The following is a 22,222-nucleotide window of genomic DNA, read 5'->3' on the forward strand; positions in this document are numbered from 1 at the left end:
CAAGTGGTGCTTGTTTGGGGGGTGTGCCACCAGAAAGCGGGCTTGAAGCTCTCGCCTTACCAACGAGCCGACTGCTGATGGCTGTTGGTCACGACTACTACAAAAAGTGAAGATGAATCTTTCTATTTCACATGGAGGAGTGTGCATCTTTATGTTGGGTGTTCTTCTGTCGTGCGACCCGATGGCTTATGTGCGACCTGTGGCCCACGCCTCCTATTCTATTTGTTCAAGGCGGGCGGCGTGAACTCTGATTCGATCCGGGTATTCAATCCCGCTGCTGAGATGCTCAGTTGACTCCTTAACCTTGATAGGAAGACGGCTTATTCCAAAATTCGTGCATAAGGGTAAGGAACTTTGGATGAATTAATGCGAATGGGTGTAAGCCTCGCTGCTCGGAAACACCCAGTGCTGACCACACTGAGAGACACGAAAGCGCAGGTAATGCCAGTTGGCGAAGTGGCGTTAAGCATCCCTAGCGGTACGCAAAGAGAGGTCATGATGATATCATCTACGTCCGTACCGCTCCTCGTGGAGTAGATCCCGCATCCAACCAACCCTTTTTTGACCAGGGAACGGGAGAATTCCCACTACCGCTGGCAGGCCAGCAGGGCCGTGAGCGCGGTGGGAACGGGCTTCCCAAAAAGCGAGCCCCGGCCCGGGTCAGCATAGAATGGGGGGGACGGCCCTAATGTTGTGTTGGCCGGGTTGCGGGCGGATAAAAGCGGACGTGGGGACTCGGGTCGGGGCACAGCGTAACTAAGAGAGCCATTCCATTTAGGGCAAGACAGAATGGGCGGGCACAAGTGGTCTAGTGTCCGAGCCGATTGGTCAGATGACGACTACTGCACATATTAGATTCTATTAGCCGCCTATCCCGGAATGGACTGGGATGGAATAGAAAGAACGCGAAGCAGCAAGCAAGGGATGAGCGCTTTGTTGCTAAAGCGCATATGTTTTCTTGCTGGGTCGGTTTGTTTTTGGGGGGTGGGGCAATAAGCTTGCTTCTTCACAAGCTTATCCCCGCCCCCTTTCCTGTCCGTCCCGACCGGCAGCAGTTGGGTCTCCCCATCTCTCCTCAACTTCCCCGGTCTTCGGCCCAAGCTGTATGAGGCAGAAACTCGTCCCACGTACGGTTCGGAGGCCGAGCCCCACCCCTGCAATAATGGTGCGGCTTAGGTCAACTAATACGAATAAGATACAGTTCACTCAACGATTGCCCTTGGGTCCCGAACTCCATATGGGGAAGGAACGTTGTTGTTTGCGAGGTCTTGATCATTTACATGGACCCACTTCTCATTCCATTTGTGGGAATTTGATGATTTATAAACCGTCCCCAACGAGCGAAAGGTTCATGTTTGAACATGATGAATCACTTCGTGCCGACCTGTTGCCCATAAACTTTCCTGCCTCATATGAGAATGGAAAACAGGAAGATTTTCTGCATCGGTGGATGAAGAATCACGAACATAAGAATTTCTGGTTTAGCATGTTCCCAGAAAGAAGATACTTTTTTTCCATTCGAGAAACGAGGAGCACGACTGAAGTGGCTATACATACAAATCCATTTACGGATCTATATGCTCAGATTGGAACTGGAAGTTCCAGAACTGGCGGCTGGTATACCACCATAATGAAATTGCCTTTTATTTTTAGTATTCGGATAGGATTTCTGTTGGCTTCATCGGGAGGCTCGCGTAGTTTGTTACGTCAAGTCCAAAAGGATAAGTTGCATTGGAATCGAGAAAGTTTCGTTCATAATTGCATAAAAGGAGTAAAAATAGTGGATGCGGCGCGTCGAGGGTCAACCGTTGATATCGAATAACCTTTCGAGCCTTCCCCAATGGAGCTCTATCCTCCTTTGAAACCAATAGAAGTTCACTGACCATCCCTGTCAAACATAACCCAAGGTAGGATCGAGAGGAGAAGAATAGGACTCTTGCTAGTATCATAACCTCTCGATGGGAGAATGAAACCATTAGATTAGTAGAAAGAAGAAAGAATGGGAAGAAAGCAGCCATGGGGAAGCTTTAATGAATAGAAATAAGTAGGAGTTACAGCCTTTAAATTCGAGTGAAATGAGCCTTTGACGTAGTCACAAATTCGACTGCCCTTTCACTATTATTATTATTTCGAGTAATAGCGGAAGGAGTGCCAAAGCCCATTTTAGTAGAAAGCTGCTGCCCTTTTATAGTAATGCGGAGTGACATAATCAATCGAATTCGACTGGTTGGTTCCCCTTATTAGTCAATTGCTTTTGACGTATCAGGTGGGAATGGGAGAGCCTCTTTTCTTTCCGCAATGGAATCGGCTAAAGCTCGACCTTTTCTTTCATTTCCTATCATAGGGATATAAAAATAAATCCAATTGCGTTTTTCTTAGTTTAGAATATCAAAAGACATCCCACAACCCGGTCTTAGGTTCAGAGTCGCTTTGTGGGAACTTCAAGAGAGAGAAGAGAGATCATAGCTTAATATCAAAGGTCAGGTATACCTGCCTACGTTCGGCATACACATTCACTAGTTCCATTCGGAACCTTTCTCTAGATGGAATCCTGATTCGACTTTTAAATGCAAGAGCAAGAATGCCGTGAGGGAGCCCTATCTAAAAAATGCAAGGCCAGATCCCACTTTCTTTAATCGAGCGGGCAAGGGATCGCAAACATCTTTTCTTTTCAGAGAAAAGGTTTTCAAAAGATATCCCGAAGGGGTCTTAGGTAAGGTAAGGAGTGACAGCTCTATTCAATAAGCTGGCTCTTTAAGGGAAGATAGGGCATCTCCTAAAATGTGGAAGTTTGGTGCTTTAGAGATAGGGCCGGCACGCTTTGCTAGAAAGCAATAAGTCAACAAAACAAGGTAGGTCTACCCCCTAATAAAGGTTTTGCTCGACGAACCTGTATCCATTATCGATTAAAGCACGGAGAGTTAGGTTGATTATCTCCAGTTTGATGCTATCTTCTCCACGACTTGGTTCTTATGGATCTCCTCCAGGTCCTAGGCATCTTGTCTCTAGCTCTGCTCTCTATCGGTAGTAAAATCAGTACTTTGTCTTTGCCTGTCTCTGTCCATTCCTTCAACACTGATGGACTCGGAGTGGCATAACCCCTTTAATAAGAAGCATAAGACCTAAAGAGAGGAGATAGAATCGAAAGAATGATAGCAAGTTCTTTGAAAGTGGGAAGAAAGCCAAGGATACGGTGGTGTGTAGGGTCTTTCAAATCAATCAGGAAAGCGTGAGCTGAGAAGGAACACGGCTTTCCGCGCCTTGACAAGTGGATCTACCAAGAATAGCTTTTTCAGTCGTTACTTATTATATAATAGCTCGATCCGCTCACGCATGTGATTGATTTCTCCCCTCTCTTTCGAAAATATTCCATTCGAACAGGAAGATTCCCTTCTCGCTGTGTATCCAGAACCTGAGGATGATGAGGATCTATAAAGGTTCTTTGATCGAGCTCTCGCTTCGGCTTCTTTTGTTGCCGAAGACCAGGACCCGTCTTATTTGCTGAAAACCTATCTGTTTAGGGACTCTTTCCTTTCAATGGACATACTTGCCTGGAACTGATTCTACCTTGAGAGCGCTTCCCTATTTTCTGATTCCTTCCCTTTGACCACCGAAAATACAACTTCTAATAGCCATTTCTATTTTTTAGATGTTTCCAACAAGTGATTTTACACTTTTATCCTTCCTGTCTTTCCCCGGTAGAGGAGTTTGACCCTTCCACTTCTACCTTTGCCCTTTGTACTTCTTCCCGCAATTAAGAGCCCTGTTAAGGAAGAATATCTCGCTCGTGCTTTTTTTGCGAGGAAATCGCTCTACTTTTTCCAGCGATGAGTGATTGAGTAAGGTCTAATTCAATCTGTGTTATGACCTACCTTTTTTGGTTGAAGTAAACGAGAGATTTACTTCTTCTTTTCAAACCCTAAGGTTTGAGCTCGTCCTCGGGTCGGATTCAGATCCTTTTCTCTCTTTTGAAATTCCATAGATATAGATGTCTCGACTGCCGAATCCGAATCCTTAGAACAACTCGATTCCGTTGATTCACTGTCCATTTGTCCTTCAACCGGATTAATGGTGAACGACTTTGACAGCCTTTCCTTCACACAAGGTTTTTAATCCATCTCCCCCGCTTAGGGCAGTAAGGGGAAGTAGCGATATTCCGATTCCTTCGTGGGGAATCAACAAAGGCAGCTGCTCCAGCAGCTTTAGTACTTAAGTTAACGCCCCAGCCCTTATCCCGCGATGAGAAGGTAGATGCGGTAAGCCAACTCCTATCCTTCTTGCGGAAAGGGCATTCAATGCCATCTTCATTCCCTTCCTTGCTTCGAGGAGCAGGTCGAATAGTCAAAGAAGGGGATGGCTAATTCCAGGAATAGAGTAGCATTCTCAAGCACTACCCTCCGTTTTTTTCAGTCCATATAAAACAGTCAATCTACCAGCAGCAGAGGCTGCAGATACATGTCCACCACCTGTTTATCTACTACCATAAGCGGGAGCAGTTGCAGGTAAAGAGTGTTGTCAGGGCTTTCATTTGCGCGTTAAGGGCAGTTTCTGTTATAGCACTAGAAATCTGTGCCGTTAGTCGACTGCTCGGAATGAAAGAATGACTATTTCCTTGCTGGAACATAATGACAACCGCAGGAATTCGGAATAAGACATGTTAAGTTTCTCCTCTCTCTGTCTAATGACTACTACGACATGCCTAGACTATAACATTCCTATGGAGTGCTGCCCATAGATTACGGAACACTTGGCATATGTTGATTGAGTCCCGGGTATAGCTCCCTCACTCGCTCTACTTCGAATCACGAATTAGCGTATGAAAAGCGACGATCTTTCTCTATTTCTTCCTCTTCCACCAAAACAAACAAGTTGTTTTTGGGCGTCAGGCAAACTTAGTTCTTCGTTCCTCCGGTAATTGGATTGATATATAAGGATTGGGGTTGTCACCCGTATGCTTCTTATCTTTGGCTTCGAACAAGGGGAGTCCTTTCAAGCTTCATCAAATCCATGGCACAAGGTCTGTTTTTCATTATAGAATCGAGCAAGAATCGGATTGTGAATTAGGATTGTATGCAAGAAGGGATTCGGAAACAGGAAAGCGAGTCAAGTAATCCAAATATGTAGCCACTCTCATTCTAATGCTTATATCCAGAACTAGTTCACCGAACAAATGGACAGAACTACTGACTAAACTGTAGCGAGCTAGTACCTAAACTGGAACTCTGAAATAGCACCCATTCATTTAAATATTTGAAGCTAAGGTGCGGGAAAAGAATACATAAGGTTAGATATGAACTAGTTGACTGTTCGATTGAGGGACTACGATGCATTTGACTCATGTTTTTATTCCATTCCAGGCATAACATGAGTTGATTCGATGGTATTCTGATGACCCAACATCTTAGTAAGTTTCACCCCAACTTGAAAGTGGATACTGTAATGCGAAATGGTATTATGTACGAGGTTGCTGTTTCTAGACGTGTTCAGGACGGTAGGAATAAATCACGTCTCCTTTTCAAAATGCGGTGTTCTTTGTTGATTCTCCCTGATTCGTTAGCAAACTTAGCTAAACAATTGTGTTAGGAATAAGAAAGCGATGTCGGCGGAAGAAATACGAAGAAACCTATCACACTTTTGTAGTATAGACGCGGTGCACCTGATTTTATAGGCATCGGAATGGGTTTATCTTGGAAGATCTTGACTTCTCCGTGCCTTCTGCCTCCGACACATCATATCTCCTATGCCGACCTCGTACTTTTGATCACTTCTTCCTTACGAATTGTATCTATTATGAATTGTGTCTATTTAAGCTTTTTCTCGATTGATATTCATTTTTTCATCTATCTCATGAAATTTCCCTTCTATTAAGCGATAAAGAGCAATTGACGAAGTCAGCAGGAAGTCCGTCAGATGATGGTATGGATCAAAGGAATCCTCCTATCTTCGACTGAACACCCTTTTACTGGGATTTCACATTCCTATTCCGATTGGCAGAAGCCTTTCTTTCTGTTTGTGCCGCCCTATGGCGATTTCTTACTCAACGTTTGCACTTTCTTACCAACTCTTGTACAAGTTAGCTTCAGCGTTGTTCTGACGATTAAGATTTCTCTGTTTGACGGTTTTTACCTTCAACAACCTTTGTTGCATCACTTCTCGATAGCTTTAGTGCTCGGAGAGTAAGCATAGCATATTGTCAGCTAGTTATTTATTGATAGCAAACAGCTAGTAGGTCAAGCCGGAGCCTTCACTCACTCAGCTTGGGTCAGCACCGTATCTCTAATTGGCGGAGACGAACTCCAATCCACCCACTTCATTTGTTTCCCAAGGAGGGTCATCAGCGAGTCCGCTCTCCCCAAGGTAGTTAAAAGGCGTAGGTACGCATTCCCCTGCACCAATGTACCGAAGCACTTTACCTTTAATCACTAGATGGGCTCGAGCCAGGGTCCTATTTTCGTTCTCCATGACTTCAAAGCTGCTTCTCTTTATCAATTCTGGACAGTTCTATAAACATTGGTACTAGGGGTTCTATGACCAAAAATCTTATTTTTTTTTTCTCCTGGCGTTTATGTATTTATTATCGCTGTCTAAATGCGATGACTGTCGTCAGCAAGTATCCAGTGCCCATAGTCGAAGAACTCCTGGATGTCTGGTGCCCCATGGTTTTCTAAACCCGATCTCAGAGCTGGTTATCACCAGATTCGTATGGCAGCTGGCGATGAATTCAAAACAGCCTTCCAGACTCTGGAAGGGCACTACGAGTACAAGGTCATGTCCTTCGGCCTCGCGGGAGCACCAGCCACCTTCTTGGGAGCCAGGAACGCCACTCTCAAACAAACCCCTTCTGCGCAAATGCGCCCTGGTGTTATTTGACGACATTTTAGTCTATAGTGCCTCTCTTGAAGATCACACAATCCACTTGCAATCAGTGCTTGAGTTGTTAAGAAGGGATCAATGGCAAGTCAAACGCTCAAAGTGCTCTTTCGCTCAACGCCAGTTATCCTATTTGGGCCATACTATCAGCCAGCATGGGGTTGCCACTGAAACCCACAAAATTAAGAACATTGCCAACAGGTCTTCTCCGCAATCAGTCAAAGAAGTCCGCAGCTTCTTAGGTTTGGCCGGCTATTACAGGCGCTTCGTTCGCCATTTCGGCATCATTTCAAAGCCACTAACACATCTCCAGAAGAAACATGGGGAGATCCTGAGCTTTGAGGCAACTAAAGAAATAGGATGCTTTTCAGTTATATTTAAGAACAAAAGAGGAAGACAAATCAACCCTAGGATTTCTCTGCTCCCAGTGCTTAATACGAAAAGCTCGACATAAACCCAAGGACGGGCAACCGCTGCTAAACCAGGATCTCCATCTCTTTGAATAAAAGCCATCCTTTCCATCGACCAGCCTACGAGCATCTTCGGTACTATAATGAAGGACGTTGACACTATCCCATTCTACGTAGCAGGGGTAATTCCAGAAACATCCTATCTAAAAATCATTTAGAGATAAGTTTCTATAGAAAGATAAGCGGGTGTACAAATGAACTTTCTTATGATACTATGATACTCAGATACCACTCATTGGATGAGACCGGTGGACCATTGATCGATAAAAAGTAGTAAATAAGCCCTTTTCTCGCACGTAAATCTGAACGCTTGAAGTAGTAAATAAGCACAACCTTGCCTTGAACACTTGAAGTTCTAAATAAATCTGAAGAGGAAGGCCAATTGTATCATGTCAGCAATGGTACTCTCCTGGGCTATAGACTGTCACCTGCTTCAAGGTATCTTGCTTGTGAAAGCCAAACAAAGAAGAAAAGAAAGAAATGGCGGTTCATCAGTAGTCAAAGGTGCAGACTTCATTCTTTGTTTCCTTCATCCTCTACCATTACGTTTTGCTTTTTAGGACTACCTAAAGGAAAGGAATAGAATGATCCATAGTCATACCTACTTGAGGGCACCGAATGCATACAGGTTACGTCAACTTTATATATATATATATAATTATTGATTCCAATCACACCCTTTGGGAACAGGAAACGGGGAACTTGTTGCTTTCTTCTGTTTTTGCTGTAGCTGAGGACAACTTAGATTGAAATGATTTACTTTATCTAGGTACGTGGTCCAAACGGATAGGTAGAATTACCCAGAGGGAGCCCTAGTTTCAGCATAAAAGGAAGAAGTCGGGTCCGCGCGGTTCACCTTTTCGAATGCAGCAGTGTTTTTGGCTTTGGCAATACCATCTAGCTAGCTACTTACTTGTGTGGGAGTCCTATAAAGAAAAGCCTGAGTTATAGACTGACTAAAGAAATCCACCTAAGCCGTAAGTTTTTGTTACAGCTGGCACACCTGCTTGCAAACTAGAAAATATGATTCTAGTAGAAAGTGGACTAAGTCTTAAGAGAGATAAGCCGGTCTTTATACACTGGCCCTACTTCAAATTCAGTCAGTGGCCAGATGCATTGTAAGCAATTCCAGTCCCAGCTGCTGAGGTGGCGTAGTCAGCCCTACCTAAGTATTGAACAAAACCAACCATTTTTATAATATTATCCTATCTTGCATATTAATTAAGACCACTTATTAGATCAAGGTTGGCATACATAGCATAGGAAGGTGGACATCTGAAGTAATCTATATGTCCCTCAGCCAGTCATCCATTTCTCTGGATATGAAGTTTACAACATCAAAAAAATGACCCTTTTCATAATGAAATCCATTACATGCCATCCAAAGAACTCTGATCTGGATTACCAGCTTTGGGGTGGAAGGACGGATCGATCGACCAAGCAACAACGATCCATTTATGATGGTCAAGTGCGAAGGTCCCGATCGGATTGCCGATCTGCCAGTGTTGTTTTGACTGATTTTTTTCATCTCAAAACCATTGATGCTGACCTGTCACTGCTCAAGTGATTTTCCTGCATGGTTCTAGGAACCAAAAGAAGACTTTGGGTAGGTCAACGATAGATTCTATGTCTATAATGGAACGTAGGTTCTTTTTAGGAGGAAAGCTTAGAAGGATTCTTTTCAGAGCGTAAGAACCATCGAAGAGCATGGGATTGGTATTGCTGGCAGGGACTTTAAAGTGAGAGCTTGATCACTAAACCCCTGCTGCTTTCGATCATTCCTACTAAAGCAGTTGGCAATGACTCATTGGAAACTTCTATTGGATCTGGGAGAAGAAGAATCCAATCAATGGGTAGGTAGTCAATTTCTGGCGAAAGCACAAACCTTTTCTCTTACTTAAGGCGATAAAATCCATTCATTTCGATAATAATCTGTTTGAGATGTGTTTTACCGAGAAGGTATATGGTTTACGGTTCTAAGCCGTTGAGTTCGTGTTTTGGTAGTTGTTGTTTTGAAGGATGGCGGATCCAGAGTTGAAGGATAGCGAGGCATACCAACGCCATGCCAACAAGAGGAACCATCCGGACTTAAAACAGCCGACCTACCCCCTGCCACTTCTTCCTCTAAGTCAAGTTGATAGATTTCTGTATGAGCTTTCAAGTGCCATCTCCAGTCTAAGCGGTTGAGTTCAGTGATTGTATCGAACAAAAGCCCCCTCCCGGGGCAGGTACGCGACTGTCTCTCTTCCAAAGTGTGATCATCTTCTCCAGTCTCCCGTTTCCACCTATTTAAAATGGTCAGCCTATGCGGCATCAATTGAATTTGAATTATAAAATAAAGTAGACTTCGGTGAAGGAACCTATTCTCTGGTATCTGCTTCGGCCATCTCATCCGGTTTCGGCCTTCTTTGTGAGCAGCTCCTAACTCGCTCGACGGGGTATGATCGCTACTGTTGATAGGTCGATCGGAAAAGAATAAGTTCCAGGACTGAACAGAAAGAAAGTACTCTAACACTTTCTTCGCCATTCTTTTCTATGAGGAGCTCTATTTTGCTAATACAAATGTAATGCTACCTCCCTACGGCGATTCATAACTAGAAGAACTCGTTGGCACAAGTGGACCTTATTAAAGTCCTCGGCCGTCTGATCGACTGAAAGATCTTATCTTGGAGTTCTAGTATGGGTCGTCGGCCCTTTCTCCTCCTCAGTAGGTGCAAGCCCAGGTTCTGTAAATGATTATAACTGCCTTGGAGCTAGATAAGCAAACCTTCTTCTGTTTGAGTATGATGGATGTTACACCCACTGCCAGATACAAGCAAAAGCTTTCCAGCTAAGCTAGGAGTCAAAACGAACTCATGAAGCTATCCTTCTTCTTGGATCTAAAGATTCAAATGGTATTTTATCACCCCGGATTTTGGCTTTCATTTCCACTTTATACTTGAGTTAAGCAAGGCACCAGCATGGGAGAGAAGATAGCCCCTCGGGATCGCTTACTAGCCGGCCTGCTTGATTTATTTATGAGGTATCCAGATGGCACTGCACCGGCGAGGGAAAGGGAAGCTGATGAGAGGTAAGGGAAAAGTCCATTTATTGAATAGGTTCACTACAGACTGTACTATCTCTAGACCCCCTCTCTATACTCCCTCATAATATATAGATCCCCCAGATAATATTGATCCTCCAACAGCTAACATATCTTATCTAAACTCCCGGAAACCTGGGCATGGCTTTTTCGAACTTAGTTGATTTCGCAAGAAGCAACTTGAAAAGCATAAAGACTACATCTAAACAAACCTTACGTCTTCGTTCGGCTCATTCTTGCTTATCTCACCCTATTTCCTTACTTTAGCTTAGAAGTAGGCATATGGGAAGTTACACAAAGATGACTTATCGGTTGGCCTAAGCTTACTCGATTCCATTCTTTCCAATATCATATACGCCTAGTGAAATGCATCTATCTCCTCTCCTCCCCTTCTTTCTTTTTATCCATTTTATATACCTAGTCGAAGACTACTTTAGATTATAGGGCGGGCTTTTCTACCCATTGACCGGGACCGATCACTGTGTTTGACCGCTCTTGGTATTCAGACCTTGGACTTTTTCGCTAGGAGTTGATCCATTCTTTAAGAGCTCTATACATAAAGAGAAGGCGTATTCACTTAAAGGACTGTGAAATCTACCCTATGCCCCGAAAAGTCTAGGCACCTAAATAAAGTAAAGATGGGATCCCTGACCAATAGATTAAGCTATCCAATGAGTTAGGAACCTTTTTTCTTCCCCCTTCTCTTCTTCGCTTTGCTCTGTTACTCCTTTTGCAGATGGTTGGTCACCACTCTTAGGCTTTTTGTTCTCTGCTTGTGGTGGGTCTCCAATCTTGATCCGATGCTGACTTAATAGGGAAACCTACCCAGAAAATGCCCCCTTTTCCGGTCCGGTTAACAAAGCCTGTAAACCAAGAGCGGAACGAAGAGCTAAAACGTCACATTTACCCTTATCCTATTTCTTTCTTACTTGTAAACTAGACCGCGTCATTCCTTTTTTCTTTCTTTGGTAAGGAAGGGACGGCTATTCCCACAGGTTGATCTTGATAAAATGTGCAGCGGTAAGCAACTAATAATCTCGATGCAGGACTGCCGTTCCCATAGGTTCCTCCTCCAAAACCTTCTTAGGCGAAAAAGACTGGAAGGGCTTATTCCCACTGCTGATTACTGAGAACCTTCTACCGGGAAAGATTTCCTTCTATGCCTAGTGGTTTTTGAATTGGAAATGGGAAAGGCAGAGAGAATTTACTCAAATTCAACTATGTTATGTATACAATGATCGGGTTGCGTCTGGTATGATCGGGGTGCTTTATCTAAACTAGGCAGGATAACTTGGCTAACTTTCCTACTCTGATAGCATCTCTAAACGGCAGGTACCCTCAACCGCCGTAACAAAGGAATGAATCTATTAAGTGGGAAAGAGCCCTCGTGGCAGCTATATCCGCGAGGATTCCAAGTGTTCTAATTCATCTCGTTACAGACCCACATCAAACATGCAACTGCTTGTCGCATACTCCTGCTACTCCGACCTACGCTTCTCACATCGCATCCTTGGTCCTTAAACGACGGTATATTCTTTTTTTCGGGTTCTATGAGCATAAATGGAGACACTTCCCCCTTCTTCGACATATGAATATGCCTCGCCTCGAAGATAAAGAAATCCTGAGTAAGGAGAGAGATTCTCCACACGAACGAACGACCCGTCAGGTTCGAACTAACTTAGGTTGGACCAGGACCCACCTATCTCCACCAAGAAGGAATCGCTTTGGTTACGCAGTTCAGTTGGCGATAAAAGCCTTCCTAATCTGCGGGCCGGTAGGCCAGCCAACTAACTCTTCAAATGAAGAACTTATTTCCCCACACCTATCTCTATGAAACTTCCTTCATAGCGAGGAGAGGTTTTTTTTAGCTTTTTGTCTCTTTTACCGCAGGAAGTTCTCCAAAAGTATGAAAGGCCGGAGGGCTTTGTACCAACCATTGTAGTGTGGTTCGATTCTGTTCAACAGCCCAAGGACTTTCCGCACATTTTTGGTTCTTTCCACTGCTTGAAGTGATTGCGACAACTACGAAGAAACGACGAATCCCAACTACGGATATATAAGAACCGAAACTGCTCGGAGCATTCCATCCGGCGTAAGCATCTAGATAATCTAGAAAGCTACGTGGCATACCCGAAAGCCCTAAGAAATGCATGGGAAAGAAGGTCAGATTAACCCCGAAAAAAGTGATCCAAAAATGGATTTGGCCTAAAGTTTCAGGATATGTCCGACCAAAGATTTTACCCACCCAATAGTAAAATCCAGCAAATAAAGCAAAAACGGCTCCCATAGAAAGTACATAATGGAAATGTGCAACCACATAATAAGTATCATGTAGAGCAATGTCTAGCCAGAGTTTGCTAGAACTATTCCAGTGAGCCCTCCTATGGTGAACAAAAAGATGAACCCTACAGCAAATAACATGGGTGTTTTGTATTGTATCGAACCTCCCCACATGGTAGCGATCCAACTAAAGATTTTGATTCCTGTGGGCACAGCTATGATCATGGTAGCTGCGGTGAAGTAGGCACGCGTATCAACGTCTAAGCCCACAGTAAACATATGATGAGCCCAAACTAGAAATCCAAGAACACCTATACTTATCATGGCATAAACCATGCCTAGATACCTGAAGACCGGTTTTCTTGAAAAGGTCGATAAGATATGACTAATAATACCAAATCCAGGCAGAATGAGAATATACACCTCTGGATGACCGAAGAACCAAAAGAGATGCTGGTATAATATTGGGTCTCCCCCTCCTGCAGGATCAAAAAAGGTTGTATTAAAGTTTCGATCGGTTAATAACATTGTAATTGCCCCCGCCAGTACCGGAAGTGATAATAAAAGTAGGAATGCTGTCACTAGAACGGACCACACAAAAAGTGGTAATCTATGCATAGTCATTCCAGGTCCACGCATGTTGAAGATAGTTGTTATAAAATTGATAGAACCTAAAATTGATGAAATACCTGATAGATGAAGACTAAAAATTGCTAAATCAACTGCTCCTCCAGAATGGATGGTAATACCACTTAAGGGCGGATAGACTGTCCACCCAGTGCCGCTGCCCACTTCTACTAAGGCTGAGCTTAATAGGAGCAAGAGACTTGGTGGCAACAACCAGAATGATATATTATTTAATCGTGGAAATGCCATGTCAGGTGCACCTAACAGAATCGGAACAAACCAACTACCAAATCCACCTATCATCGCCGGCATAACCATAAAAAAGATCATTAAAAAAGCATGAGCCGTTATTAAAACATTATAAAGTTGATGATTCCCACCAAGAATTTCATCGCTGGGTCGGGCTAATTCCATACGAATCAGTACGGAGAAGCATGTGCCCATCACTCCGGCAATGGCACCGAAGATGAAATAGAGAGTCCCAATATCCTTGTGGTTAGTAGAGAAGAGCCATCGAACCATATTTGTCATTTTTTATTTGAGAAATGCAAACTTTCCTTATCAAAGAGGGGCCGGGGGGCTGGAAGAGAAGAACTTGAATACTAAACGCTGGAAGAGAAGAACCTTAATACTAAACCAAGTTTCGGGAACTTCTTGGTGACTTGATTGGTTCCCTTCCCCCAATTTGCAAAGGATGATTCCCGTGAAGGTGATCTCGATCACCATTCTATGATATTTCTGGATGCTTTTGAGAAGCTTTTCCTTTTACCTAATGCCGGCTACCGACAACTTACTTCATGCTATTACTAACAGTTATGGCTGAGCCGCACTTGCTTTCCAAAAGAAATGGAAACTATCATGCCTGAGACTAGCCAATAGAAGAAAGAGCCACAAGCAAGCCATAGCAGCATCCTTTTTCTTCGCTTTCTTCAACAATGCGAATCTACCTCACTCCTCATCATAACTCAAATAAAAATTCGAGTTCCAAATTGATATTTCCTCACGTAAGCAATAAAATGTGAAACCAATATTCATCATGAAACTTCAGACACTGATGATTGTGAGGTTTTGGAAGAGAGACGACGTAGGCTGAAAAAAAGTAAACAGAAAACCACCCCTTAAACTCATTTGCTCAACATTCTTTCCACAACAACTAGAAAAGTGGAGAAAATCCAATAAGGGGAGGTCCCAGTGAATACAAATCAATTGGAAACCGAACCCCGCATTCATGTCTCTAACAAGGCTGTCTAAGCTAAGCGGCCATGGACCCATGGACCCGGGGAATCTGAACCATTAGGTAGAGTTTCAGCTGAAAGAAAACCAGGTCAATCTTCCGATCGCGAGTCTTTACAAGCTTGAAACAACTTAAGCACAGGCGGGAGTCGCCCCTTTTAAAGTCAGTATTTATGCGGCGCTGAACTAACGAGCGGATACCTAACCTTCGAAGGAGAAGAAAAGACGGATGTATCTTTCATTCATATCAATCAGATGTGCTTTGCTCAGGACTCCCATTTTACCATTGCTTCAGCCATATTACATAAAGCATAGTGAGTGATACGCAATGCTGGTACCACCATGTTTTTTCCTCACTCTATGTAGCCACACTCGTTTGTCCATTTCTACTTATTATTTATGTTAAATAGTATCCGTTGGTTGTAGAAGCACTGGCGTTCTGGGATTGCAAAATCCATAATATCAAGAAGCGGTAGGAACCTGGCTAACTTCGATGCGGATAACGCGTTGTAGAAGAAAGTGGATCAACCAAAGTAGACCTTGATCGAAAGGCACCACAAGGCGAACCAATAGAGTGTGGTGTAAGCGGTGAAGCAGAATAGGAATTGGAACTGCTTGAACTAGAAAGGGCTTCCGCTACCGCGCTACCTCGGGAGCTCCGGAAATGGTATACTCGCTTCACTCATCTGTAATGGTATCCTTGAAAGCTAGCTAAAGTGGGTTCTAGACAAAGTTCTCCTAAGCAGGGCGGAAGGAAAAACAAGAGCAGTATAGCTCTACATTACGCTTCGGGGGCCTCGTCTTACTCACTCACCTTCTACTAATCGGACCGTGACAAAACAACCAGCCCAGCAATAGGCAAGGACTGGCTGAAATCCCTTTCCGGATCCAGTCTATCCGTATCTGCTGTCCCTTCCGCTTTCTGTGTTGATGGAGCTCGGTCAGATAGTTCCGGTATTGCGAAGGAGGGCAATGCATTGGGATCGTCCAATCCCTTCTGATCGGTTGTCATATTGAATTGCAAATTCTCGTATAGTAAGAGTTCCTTCGGTTTCCTACCTAGCACATTCTCTGTTGTCTACGCCAATATTTTACCTGCGAGTAGAGTGTGGCTGGCTACATACGGGGGAACTCAACCTACCTTTCGAAGGGTAGACCTTTACAGATGAGTGAAACGAGGATTTAGGTATATAAGGAAACGACCCGCCAAGCGAGCCAGCCTGATACCGACTTTCATTGATAGGCCATGAAACATAGAGAATGGGAACTTGTTCGCACGTACCTCGACCGTAGCTCTGAGAATGACGAGTGTGCTTTCGCCCACAGCTTCTGTTGCTTAACCGGCTCGTGGTGTTTATGGTCCTGACCCGGTACAGCCGCTAAGCTCATTTTTCATTTTCCAGTTGCGGAACTACTGGGCCAAGAGAGGACAACCTGTTGTTCCTGCTCCTCCTTCTTCGCTTCGGGGACGGAGGTCCTACGGTAGGTAAGAGCACGCACAAGCACTTGACCAAAGGGGACCAGCGCTTCTACTCCTCCACCGAGGAGCCGTTCTTGCGAGAAGCAAGGGATGTCGTGAACGGTGGGAGGTCAAAGAAAGAGAATTGACCTCTGAATACAGTGATCCTATGATCTAGATAGACTCCGTCCATTTTTTAGATAAGGGTGACTCAAGAAATTGGGGGTGGGACCTGCTGGCATAATGCAGGCTGGAACGTGGGAATTCGAGGTCTCATGAACGAGTTTATTTTCGTGGACAAACATACTTTCCGGTCTTTTTTATGGATCCTTTTAGATCTACGGGCCGGCCGTTCACATGAGCATAGGGAATCTATACTCGAGCCTTCGACTTGGCCCCTGGCAGGATAGGTGAGGAATCACTCTTGAGATCTGATCTATTGGGGCCTACAACTTCGCCAAAGCCGACTAGCATCCCGTTCCGTGGTGAACTGGCCGTCCCATACCTTCATTTTGTCTCATGTGTGTTGGACATTGTCTTCCTCGGTTCCAGCTTCACTGATGTAGGTAGGGCTGGGCGAGAAAGGGTCCCCTCTTGCCTATTAGTAAGCGGGCCTTCGATTCCACCGGGGTCTTACGGTCTCATTGAGGGGGGAGAACTACCTAACTAAAGAAGAATAGTGCTCTTTATAAATAAGAGTAGGCGTGGAGAGCTTTTTGCGGGGAAACTTGCAAGTCAAGTTTGGGGGGAGGCGGGCGTCGACCCAACCTTATGAGTATTCGGACTATAACAGTTCCGATGAACAGTCACTCACTTTTGACAGTTATACGATTCCAGAAGATGATCCAGAATTGGGTCAATCACGTTTATTAGAAGTTGACAATAGAGTGGTTGTACCAGCCAAAACTCATCTACATATGATTGTAACACCCGCTGATGTACCTCATAGTTGGGATGTACATTCCTCAGGTGTCAAATGTGATGCTGTACCTGGTTGTTCAAATCTTTCCTCCATCTCGGTACAACGAGAAGGAGTTTACTATGGTCAGTGCAGTGAGATTCGTGGAACTAATCATGCCTTTACGCCTATCGTCGTAGAAGTAGTGACTTTGAAAGATTATGCGGATTGGGTATCCAATCAATTAATCCTCCAAACCAACTAAACCGGGGAAGCTGAAGCGGAAATGCAATTCTCGGGTGAGGGAAGGGGGAAGCTCCAGGAAGGCTTCGCTCGCTCGCTCAAAAAGCTCTAACGCTCGTTTACGAGTGGAGTGCATAAGCCCTTATTGAAGTAGGGTGAGGCCTTACTACACGAGCTCGTAAGTCAAGCACGGAACAAGCCTTGTCTACGAAGCTTCGCTTCATCATCTTGCTTGCTTCTGGCGAAGCTTAACGCACTATAACATAGGCATGCATGATGGTATGGTAGGAAGACTCCTTTTAAGGCCGACCACTACATAGGAGCGATAGGAATCCAAGCCGTCAAAAGGAAAGGCGAGCAGCCCTTATTGCAATAGCAAACGGCCTACTTATAGCCCTATTTATACCCTTTCTCGGGGACTTCAACGGGCCTTACAAGCTCAATAAATTGCAATTCTTCACCTTTTCCTCAGACAGTGGGAATGCATTTTCTTACTTGATTGACATTGACAGATATGTGTACCACACCGAACAAGCAATATGTCATATGCTTGATGTACCAGCCAAGCCAGCTCTTTTTTTCTAAGTTCCCTTATCCTTAGCGCAAAAGTAAAAAGAAAATGAAAGAGAGTTTGTATTTGCAAATGCAAATGAATATGGATCTAAATAAATTAGATAATCAATAAATAAGAATTGGAATAATAGAAAAAATATCCTTCGCCCCTTATCTCTTCATCATCGTCGGTTCCGTCACTTGTGGTATTCGTTTAGAATCTTGTTGACCCTACTCGCTTACTCCTATTTTCCTTATTTCTTTTTCTACATAATTAATTAGAACTTTCTTGAAAGAATGGGGTTCTCTCTGGGGGGCGCACCCTCTCTTCCTTTTTGAGAAAGATGGGCTTGTTTTTTTTCAATAAGTTCTATTGCTTTGACACATTTAGTATATAACTTAATATATATAAGAAAAGTACTAAAGGCGAAGGGCATTCTGTTGTACAGCTACTTTGGTATAGTTACAAAGGTAACCGGTAGGTGACTATTGAATCGACAGTAGTTACGAAAGGGGGAAATAGCTCAGTTGGTTAGAGTGCTGGTCTGTCACGCCAGAAGTCGCGGGTTCGAACCCCGTTTTCCCCGCCCGATCTTTCTTTCTTCCCGAGGTCATACCTCTGCCACTTTACCCTGAGTTTCACTAAGGCATATAACCCCATTCGGGTAAGAGGAGCAAGCAGTGGGGAACATCTATTTATATGCGTGTTAGCATCAACAACATCTTTTTGAAGGTAAATTACATCGATCCTCGGTGCTAGGTACTCAGGTAAGTAAATCCTGAGGATAGAACTAGAGCAAGTAAGCTCATCGCACTATCAAGTCAGTCAGGAACTAGTCTGCCAAGCTTAAGAAGAAGTGAAAAGTAAGCAAGTTGTCATCTAGTGAGGGCTAAAAGACACGGAGAACATCCCCCCTCTATTTGCCAATAGCTTCCGCCTTCCTCTCTTTCATTTCATGTCGGTTCAGCCGAGCCAATAGATTCCATAGGCGGGTCAGTTATAGCTGTAGTAGCCTTTGATTAGGTCCTTTCAATAGACTTTCCGTAGCTATAATTTGATAGACTTTCCGTAGCTCAGTACTGCTGATCGTTGACGCCCGCAACTGTACTTACGGCTGTACTTGTGAAAAGAGATAGAGTCGTCTCGCTATGACTCAAAGATGGTCAAAAAGCTAATAGATGGGCCACAAAAGGTAGAGGAGAGGGGGTAAGAAGAGTAGACTTACTACTGGATACAAGATAGGGTATACAGCTAAAAGGGTGAGATAGAGGAATGAAATGAGCCAGTGAAACGGTCCACGACCACAAGTATTGAGCTATAACCATAAAACTTGGGGAGTGCCTCAAGAAAATCCATTGAAATAGAAGACCCAGGTTGTAATGGAACAGGCAATGGTTGAAGAAGACCAGCAGGAAGGGTGTGCTCACTCTTGTTGAGTTGACACACATTACAGTGAAGAACAAACTTGGAGGGAGAAAAAGAAACCAGAAGGGACCCATTGTTTCTGTGCAAGTCGAACAATGATGGAAAAGCATCCAGTATGTAGCCGACATATGCCAACAACCCAAATGCACATATGCTAGTTAAGTTGAAACTCCTAAATTAAAGCGCAAGCAACAAAACTACTTTTTTGAAGGCGCGGAGCGTTGAAGAAGAGCATAGCTCGATTAACACAACTAGGGGCAATATGGTTCATTTTCCTAGAACACCACAACAAATGTCCCTACCAGCTGTTGCCAGTGAAGCTGAAACCATGGCTACCCCTCAACAAGCCTCTAGCTCTTATCCTAGGCCTGAACCGCCTAAACCTCCAATTACCGTACCATTGGTACTGAATACAACCACCACTCACACCTATTCCAGACCTTTAAACCCCTGACCACCTAGACCTCTAGTAGCAAAGCAACTAAAAGACCCAATCACAAAAATAACCCTCTCTATCCCCCTCAAAACCTTGGCACGAACACTTGTTTCCAGCCACCTATGGCCTTCCTCACAGCTCAAAACATGATAATATTAGACCTAATCTTGCACCTCCACCACCACAACCAAGACCCAATTCAATACCAAATATCCAATTTTCCCAACCAATACTTTTTCCCTGTGCTGGAAATTCCATGAAACCAGAAGTGCCAATATATACTTACCTTAACCAACCGCTTCCAACTCAACAGCATGACTTGTACCAATACCTGCAAGAACAAAGGCCGCAAAATCAATATCAATATGGGCAGCAGATACATCAACCTCCTAGAGTTTATTTTCCAATATTTGAAGGGGCCAGGTCTTGGATACAAAAGTGTGAACATTACTTTTCGGTGTACCAAGTTACGGATTGGTACAAGGTAGAACTTCCGGCTATGCACCTTAGGGGGAGAGCTGAAAGCTGGTACAACAGTTTCTTAGTGAATAGGGGACAAGTATCTTGGCAAGAGTGAATTCAAGAGATTGTAGAGAGGTTTGAGGTAAGAAATGTGGTTGGTGTAGTTGATGAGTTTAATCACTTGAGGCAAAGAGGAAGCCTAGAAGAGTACAAGTCACACACAATTGGCAGAATTGAGGGCTGCCATGTTGAGGTGCAATCCCTATTACGATGACAACCTTTTTCGACAAAGTTTTCTTGGGGGTATTGTAAATAGAGATAGATGTTTCGTCCGGCTCTGAGAAACAATTCGGCAACCCCGCTCTTCCCTTTGCCTCTTCCACATCTATTTTTGAAACTTGATTCGGTTGAGTTTGAAGCAAGGATCTAATCAGATAACGCTTTGTTCTCCAATGAATGGAGGTGGAATAATTTATTGAGATAGAGAAAGCTACATCTCGACTTTATTTAAACGAAAGAAAAAGGTTAGTCCTGCTCCTAGACTTCCAATTCCAAGTAGTAGTAACAGAAAGGAACAGGTTTAGGAGAACTTTTTTTATGTCTTTCTTATAGCGATCGCTGAAAGTCAGTCAATGCCCTGGCTTCAATGAATGAAGACCGATGGGCTACGAAGTGGAGATGATGTCGTCGTGTCATTGCTCGTGATGTCTTCACCAGGATTTGACTTACCAATGTGAAAGGTACCATGCCAGTGGTTCTATCATTTAGATAGAGAGTGATCTTTCCTTCGTGTCGAAGAAAGATATGACGTTGGGAAGGGAAAGGGAGTAGAAACGTTTTCGTAGCCTTGGGGCGAAGGGCTGAGAGTTCCGTGATCCAGTTCTTTGAGCATACATAGGTTGAGGATGGAACTCCTATAGCAATCGATGTGGAAAAAGGCAACAGCCGAGAAAAGCAGAAAAAGCGAGTGAGATCTTGACTTTCTATTATCATACAACATAGAAGTATTTAATCAAATCAGAAAGAGCCCTGGGATTTAACCAAAACGGCATAATTGAAAGCTCTCGTCTCAGTCGCTCGCCTAAGAAAAGGTACCGGGTTGCTCCGTGATGACGAATAAGCAACCTAGCCCAATCCTTGCTTTCATAGAAAAAGGTGAATTTACTCGAATATTCGTTCAATGACTCAATATTTAGTAATCAAATCATGCGTTTGTTGGATCATTTAGTGATAAATAAAACGAGAATAAAGAGAGAGTCCTCACCTCAATATCGACAACAATGACCTGGCAAGTGAAGTAAAGTAAAAGCAAAGTAGAGCCCGGTTGATGTCAAACGTTTTCAAATCTTACCCACCATATCCATTCATGCACGTTACTAGATGAAAAGTAAAAAATAAAGCAATGATGGTTTTTATCAGAGCCACTTTACAACCGGTTTAGCAACTTCTTCATGCGCCTACGAACGAAATATTTGGAGTTTGACAACTGGTTGACGCCGGTTGATACTCGAATGAATATATCGCCGGTAGATACTTGCTTTTCTAATGAGGTAGACACTTTTGCATGTTAAGTTCCACTTCAAACCATCCAGATTTACACTTCAATTTCTCGTTGTTGACACGGTTTACACTTGACTTCATTCAAACTGACACTTATGTATCTATCTAGGCGGGCGGGCACTTAACCAAACTTAGGTTGAACAAACTATACAAAAGTCTTAATTAGGCTGTTTTTTCCGATCAACCCGAAACTCCGAACAGAACCGACCCTGACTAGACCTTTTCCCAAGCAACTCCGAATACTGGAAAATATGAATGAAATTCGATAAGAGAAATTAGAGCATGTTTCTAAATTTGTGATAACTACTTATTTATGAGTGAGAAATGCTTCATGCGAGCACCCTAGGCGGCCTGCTTTTGAGACAGGGAGGCCATGCTCGTATCTATGCTTTTCATCATTGGTCTGGTCTACTCGTACCCCACCCCACAAGGTACATCATCGACTACCGTGCTTCTTATCTTGACGCTATACATTCAGTTCAGTCAGTCCCAGAGACTTATCCTTCAGAAAAAGGTAATCCACCCATATTGGACTTTTCTTCACCTGGCCTCGCGGATTCAATACCGAATTCTCTTCGCATACCGGCCTGCTAATTCTGGGATTAGCTGTTCTCAATGACTGGT

The 22,222-nt window shown here is 43.7% G+C and overlaps 1 non-coding gene and 1 pseudogene across 1 annotated transcript; both read left to right on the forward strand.

Moving 5' to 3' along the window:
* LOC119368152 overlaps positions 1–1,862 on the forward strand; it is a 2,704-nt pseudogene extending 842 nt beyond the window's left edge.
* Positions 1,863–18,227: 16,365 nt separating this feature from the next.
* On the forward strand, positions 18,228–18,301 carry TRNAD-GUC. Its single transcript has one exon. It is a non-coding gene; the product is annotated as a tRNA-Asp (tRNA).
* The last annotated feature ends 3,921 nt before the right edge of the window (positions 18,302–22,222 follow it).

Source organism: Triticum dicoccoides, chromosome 2B, assembly GCF_002162155.2.
Source record: "Triticum dicoccoides isolate Atlit2015 ecotype Zavitan chromosome 2B, WEW_v2.0, whole genome shotgun sequence".
Taxonomy (NCBI): Eukaryota; Viridiplantae; Streptophyta; class Magnoliopsida; order Poales; family Poaceae; genus Triticum; species Triticum dicoccoides.